Raw genomic sequence first — 7,020 nt, forward strand, 5'->3', positions numbered from 1 at the left:
CCGCCCGGGATGGCCTCCCAGAACCGCGACCCAGCTGCCGCCAGCGTCGCCGCCGTCTGCAAAGGAGCCCAGCCCAGGGCCCCAGGGCCCCGGGGGCAAAAGGCTACAGCAGGAGCTGATGACCCCCATGATGTCTGGTGACAAAGGCATCTCTGCCTTCCCTGAATCCAACAACCTTTTCAAATGGGTGGCGACCATCCATGGGGCAGCAGGCACAGTTTATGAAGACCTGAGGTATAAGCTCTCGCGGGAGTTCCCCAGCGGCTACCCTTACAACGCGCCCACGGTGAAGTTCCTCACACCCTGCTACCACCTCAACGTGGACACCCAGGGAAACATCTGCCTGGACATCCTGAAGGACAAGTGGTCTGCCCTGTATGATGTCAGGACCATCCTGCTGTCCATCCAGAGCCCGCTAGGAGAACCAAACATTGATAGTCCTTTGAACACGCATGCTGCCGAGCTCTGGAAAAACCCCACAGCCTTTAAGAAGTATCTGCAAGAGACCTACTCGAAGCAGGTCTCCAGCCACGATCCCTGACTGTCCAGCCTCTCTCTTTGTGTTGTCTTTTTATTTTCTCCTTAGATAGTCTTTCTCTTCATTTCTGTCTAGGACTCTGTATCTTAAGCTGTGGTGTCATTTTTGTTTTGTTTCTGGTTTTTTAAATTAAGTCTCTGGTTGAGCCCTTGTGATGAATATATTAAATAAATACATTGGGTTTAAAAAAAAAAAAGAAAGAAAATAAGCAACTGTTACATCCTACGATGTGAATAAACCTTGAAAACATATTAAGTGAAAGAAAGCCAGACACGCATGATCACATATTGTATGATTCCATTTGTATAAATTATCCAGAATATGTAAATCCATAAAAATGAAAGATTGGTCGTTGCCAGGGGCTGGAGATAGGGGGATAACGGGAGTGATTGCTTAATGCATATGGGGTTTTATTATGGGGTGATGACAATGATTTAGAACTAGATAGAAGGGGGGCACCTGGGTGGCTCAGTCGTTAAGCAGCTGCCTTCGGCTCAGGTCATGGTCCCAGCGTCCTGGGATCGAGCCCCGCATCGGGCTCCCTGCTCTGCGGGAAGCCTGCTTCTCCCTCTCCCACTCCCCCTGCTTGTGTTCCCTCTCTCGCTGTGTCTCTCTCTATCAAATAAATAAAATCTTAAGAAAAAAAAAAAGAACTAGATAGAGGTGATGGTTGCGTAGTATTATAAATGAACTGAATGACACTGAATTATAATTATTTTTTCTTGTGATGTTTTTTTCTGACTTTTGTGTCAGGGTAATGTTGGTCTCATGGAATGAGTTAGCACATTCCTCCTCCTCTTTTATTTTCTTTTTTAAGAGTTTGAAAGGATTGGTATTAATTCTTTAAATGTTTGGTAGAATTCAGGGGCGCCTGGGTGGCTCACTTGGTTAAGTGTGTGCCTTGGGCTCGGGTCATGATCCCAGAGTCCAGGGATTGAGCCCCACGTCTGGCTCCCTGCTCAGTGGGGAGCCTGCTTCTCCTTCTCCCTCTGCCACTCCCCTTGCTTGTGCTCTCTCTCTCTCTCAAATAAATAAATAAAATCTTAAAAAAAATATGTTTGGTAGAATTCACCAGTGAAGCCATCTGGTCCTGGACATTTTTTTGTTGTTGTTGGGAGGTTCTGGTTACTGATTCATTATCTTTGCTTGTTATAGGTCTGTTCAGATTTTTTATTTCTGCTTGACTCGGTTTTTTTTTTGAGATTTTATTTATTTATTTGAGAGAGAGAATTAGATAGAGAGAGAGCATGGGGGGGAAGGTCCGACGGAGAAGCAGACTCCCCGCCGAGCAGGGAGCCTGATACGGGACTCGATCCCGGGACTCCAGGATCATGACCTGAGCCGAAGGCAGTCGCCCAACCAAGTGAGCCACCCAGGCGCCCCTCTGCTTGACTCAGTTTTAGTAATTCCTGTCTTTCTAGGGATTTGCCCATTTCATGTAGATAATCTAATTTGTTGGTGTACACTTGTTCATAGTATTCTCTCACAGTCCTTTTCATTTCTGTAAGTTTGGTAGTAATGTCTCCACTTTTACTTCTGATTTTAGTTATTTGTGTCTCTCTTTTTCTTAGATGAACTAAGGTTTGTTAGTTTTGTTGTTTTCAGAGAACCAACTTCAGGTTTCATTTATTCTCTTTATGATTTTTCTATTCTCTATCTCTGCGCTAATATTTATTATTTCCTTACTTCTGCTAGCTTTTGGTTTAATTTGCTCTTCCTTTGCTATATCTTCTTCTTTTTGACCTGTAAATGGTGGAGGATTCTAGAGTTTGGTCCTTGAACTCTTTTAGTATCTACTCTCACCCTCTAAGTTAGGAAGAGGGGAAGATCCAGCAAAGAAGACAGACAGCCCATGTTCAGTGAAGTAGGAGGAAAACCAGAAAAGAAGAGTGTCTCAGAAGACAAGCAAAGAAAGACTTAATAAACAGGCACAAATACTGCTGGGAGGGCAAGAAAGATGAAGATTGAGAATTGACCAAGGATTTGATCACATAAGGAGGTTTTTGATGACCTGAACAAGACCAACTTCTCTCACATGGTGGGGATTATACTTGATTCATAGTGGGTTGAAGAGAGAATGGGAGAAACTATCAAAGACTACTAAGTTTTTATCAAAAGAACCCAAGAGCCAAACTGAAGAGGCTCCCAATGTAACCATCCCAATTTAACAGGGATAATAACCACAATGGAACACATTAAATAGATTTAAATCCATGAATTCATAATGTTACTTTAAAAAAAATTACTAGTTAGTCATTGTAAGATGATAGGGAACCAACCCATTATTTTGAAAACGCTGGATAAAGTAACAAAAATTTATCTTGCCTTGCCAACTACTACTTTGAGGGGAAGTTCTTCATTATAAAAGTATGACAGCTGGGGCGCCTCAGTGGCTCAGTCAGTTAAGCGTCCAACTCTTAGTTTTTGCTCAGGTCATGATCTCATAGATTGTGAGATTGAGCCCCACATCAGGCTCTGCAGTCTGCAGGAAGTCTGCTTGACGATTCTCTCCTTTTGCCCCTCCCCACCCCACTCTCTCTCAAATAAATAAATTAAATTAATCTTTAAAAAAAAGTATGGCAGGGCACCTGGGTGGCTCAGTTGGTTAAGCGACTACCTTCGGCTCAGGTCATGATCCTGGAGTCCCGGGATCGAGTCCCACATCGGGCTCCCTGCTCAGCAGGGAGTCTGCTTCTCCCTCTGACCCTCCCCCCATCTCGTGCTCTCTATCTCTCATTCTCTCTTTCTCAAATAAATAAATAAAATCTGGGGCACCTGGGTGGCTCAGTTGGTTAAGCGACTGCCTTCGGCTCAGGTCATGATCCTGGAGTCCTGGGATCGAGTCCCGCATCGGGCTCCCTGCTCAGCGGGGAGTCTGCTTCTCCCTCTGACCCTATCCCCTCTCATGTGCTCGCTCTCTCTCTCATTCTCTCTCAAATAAATAAATAAAATCTTAAAAAAATAAAAATAAATAAATAAATAAATAAAATCTTAAAAAAAAAAGTATGGCAGCTAATAAATGAAGAAGGAATCATACAATGAGAATACCAGCATTTTGAGCAACAATAGTTGCTAACATCACAAAAAGAGATAAGCAGATATTATATGGCTCCTGATGTAAGAAACTCATCACCATCTATGAGGTAGGCTAACTAAAATAATCAAATCTGAATCTTAGCCTGTCAGTCCAATACCAATTTGCAAGAAATTCATAAAACAAAGGAAGGACACCATACAGCAAAATCCAGAATGCAGAAAATTCTATCAGTAAAATCCAGAATGTGGGAAATTCTCTAGGATAACAATCTAGCTTCTTCAATAAATAAATTGCAAGAGAAAAATACCCCATAAGATTAATAGATGATCATTTTTGTATTTCTCCTGAATATCTCCAGGATAGGGAATGCCTGAGACAGTCATTATAGGTTTGGCCACTGTAAGATAATTTTTTTTTTTTTTTTAGTTAGAAATGTTTTTACTCTCTTTTAAAGCATACTAAATTTCTTCTTGTAAAATTAGAAAATCTGGGGTGCCTGGCTGGCTCAGATGGAACAGTGTGTGACTCTTGATCTTGGGGATATGAGTTCCAGCTCCACATCATGTGTAAAGATTACTTAAAAATAAAATCCTTAAAAAAATTTAAAAATCTGTTTCTATATCTCAAAGGATATGCTATATGAAGGGGAACTGAATATCTGTTTCTATATCTCAAAGGATATGCTATATGAAGGGGAACTGAATGCAAGATATCACTGTACATATTTTGTACTTTTTATGTTTTATTCATGTTTTATGTAGTCAAAACATAAAATAATTGGAAAGGAAGGAAGGAGGGAGGGAGAGAGGAAGGAGGGAAGAAGGGAAGGAAGGAAGGAAGGGAGGGAGGAAGGAAGGAAGCAAGGAAGGAAGGAAGGAAAATCTTCAGACCAATTATGTCTCTCTGAAACTTCTACCAAGTACGCTTAGTTCTACCCTCTGATTGATCCCCCTTCTATATAACAACCCTTCAGATCTTTGAATATGTCTCTCTTTTCCCCTTTAGTTTTCCTTTCTCCTGCTAAATGTCTCCACATCCTCCCCTTATTCTTCCCCTTATTCTTCAAGTGACTTCAAGTCACTATTGCACTGGCCTCTTTTAGCTGGACATGGCCCAGTTGTCAATGTGTGTAGCCCAGGATTGAATATCAGATTATAGGTGGGACTACCACTCAGCACATCCTGAAGACTATGTCCATTAATGGAAATAAAGAGTAAATAAAATGACTCAGCAATTCTGTTCCTGATTATATACCCAAGAGAAATGAAAACATGTATCTCCAAAAAAGCTTGTACATGAATGTTTATAGCAGCATTATTCATAATAGCCAAAAGACAGTGAAGAAAACCAGAATGTCACCCCAAAATATGCCTCTTTGACATGAAATTATTTTGGACTAAAAGCAACTAAGAAGCAGCAAACACATAAAAAGCTCTCTCTCAGGGCACCTGGGTGGCTCAGTCGTTAAGCATCTGCCTTCAGCTCAGGTCATGATCCCGGGGTCCTGGGATCAAGTCCCTCATCAGGCTCCCGGCTCAGCAGGGAGCCTGTTTCTCCTTCTGACCCTCTCCCCTCTCATGCTGTTTCTCTCTCGCTTGCTCTCTAATAAATAAATAAATAAATTCTTAAAAAAAATGGGACGAGAATGAGGATAGTATTTGCAAAAACAAAAAAACCCCACAATGCATCTGTTTCTATAATTGGTGGAGATAGTATTACTAGTTATTCTGAGACTATTTAATGTGTAATGTGGGATAAAGCAAATAAGTAACTATGAAATATGCTAATTCTCCCCTTCGTGCCCTTGGGAACCATGACTTTTTTTACTTTTTAAATTTAATTTCTTTTGAAAGATTTAATTAATTAATTTATTTTAGAGAGAGAAAGAGTGCCAGCAGGGGGACTGGCAGAGGGGGATGGAGAGAATCTTAAGCAGACTCCCTGCTGAGCGCAGAGCCTGACTCAGGACTTGATCCCACAACCCTGAGATCATGACCCTAGCTGAAACCAAGAGCCAGATGCTTAACCGACTGAGCCACCAGGTGCCCTAATTTTTTTTTTCTTTTTTAGAAGTGCAGTTACCTTGGAGTTTACTTAAATTAAGAGAAAAAGGTCATGTTTTCATGCAATACATATGTATATGTGACAGGGATGCCTGGGTGGTTCAGTTGGTTAAGTGTTTGCCTTCAGGTCAGGTCATAATCCCAGGGTCCTGGGATCCAGCCCTATGTCAGGCTCTCTGCTCAGCGGGAAGCCTGCTTCTCCCTCTGCCCCTACCCCTGCTTGTGCTCTCTCTCAAATAAATAAATAAAATCTGTAAAAATAAATAAATAATTAACAATTGTGACAAATAACAGAAAGAATTATGGAATGCTACATTTGTGATCTATACAAAACACCAACATTTTAGATTGTACATAATTTAAAGAAATGTATCAAGCACTTTTTGAAATATTGTAGAGGCCAATACATAGAGGCATGCCCTAGGTGGCATAGGAATGCAGTTCAGAAAAGAAAGAGCAATATCACACTGGAACTACTCAATTACTTCAAAATCATTGAGCAAGAAAAGCAATACTGAACTTGCCTATTGATTTTACACACATGCTATACAGTACCTTGACTTAAATCCAAGAGTAAAAGTTAAGACTCCCCTCCTGTATTTTTGGTAAACAACTGCATGGTAAACTTAGATGACTTTTCCCCCTGGATTTTACCTCGGAGTGGCCTTTTTTTTTTTTTTTAAATATTTTATTTATTTATTTGACAGAGAGAATGAGATACAGAGAGACAGCATGAGACGGGGGAGGGTCAGAGGGAGAGGCAGACTCCCTGCTGAGCAGGGAGCCCGATGCGGGACTCGATCCCAGGACTCCAGGATCATGACCTGAGCCGAAGGCAGTCGCTTAACCAACTGAGCCACCCAGGCGCCCCGGAGTGGCCTTTTTAATTTTTTATAAGAGTGCAGGTTTGGAGTGCCTGGCTGACTCAGTTGGTGGGGTGTGAAACTCTTGATCTTGGGGTTGTATGGGTTTGAGTCTCACATTGGGTGTGGAGATTACTTAAAAATAAAATACAAATAAATAAATTTAAAAAGATAAGAGACAGCAGGGTTTGGCACTTTTATACTGATGTCGCCAATGTCAATTTTTCTTGGGATCTCAGGAAGATTCATATTCTTTTTTTTTTTAAGGAAGATCCATAGTCTTTACAGATGATATAGCATGGGCTGGAGTTCTCACTAAATAGCCTCAGAGGGGCACCTGGGTGGCTCAGATGGTTAAGCATCTGCCTTCAGCTCAGGTCATGATCCCAGGGTCCTGGGATTGAGCCCCGCATCAGGCTCCCTGCTCCATGGGGGGCCTGCTCTCCCTCTCCCTCTGCTTCTCCCCCTGCTCATGTTCTCCCTCTCTGTATCTCTGTGTCTCGAATGAATAAATAAAAT

The 7,020-nt window shown here is 41.7% G+C and overlaps 1 pseudogene; it reads left to right on the forward strand.

Annotated features, from left to right (window-relative positions):
• Positions 1–671, forward strand: LOC112832692 (ubiquitin-conjugating enzyme E2 C pseudogene; annotated as a pseudogene).
• Positions 672–7,020: the final 6,349 nt, after the last annotated feature.

The sequence above is a fragment of the Callorhinus ursinus genome, unplaced genomic scaffold (assembly GCF_003265705.2).
Source record: "Callorhinus ursinus isolate GAN/ISIS: 27379988/994484 unplaced genomic scaffold, GSC_fseal_2.0 scaffold14, whole genome shotgun sequence".
Lineage (NCBI taxonomy): Eukaryota > Metazoa > Chordata > Mammalia > Carnivora > Otariidae > Callorhinus > Callorhinus ursinus.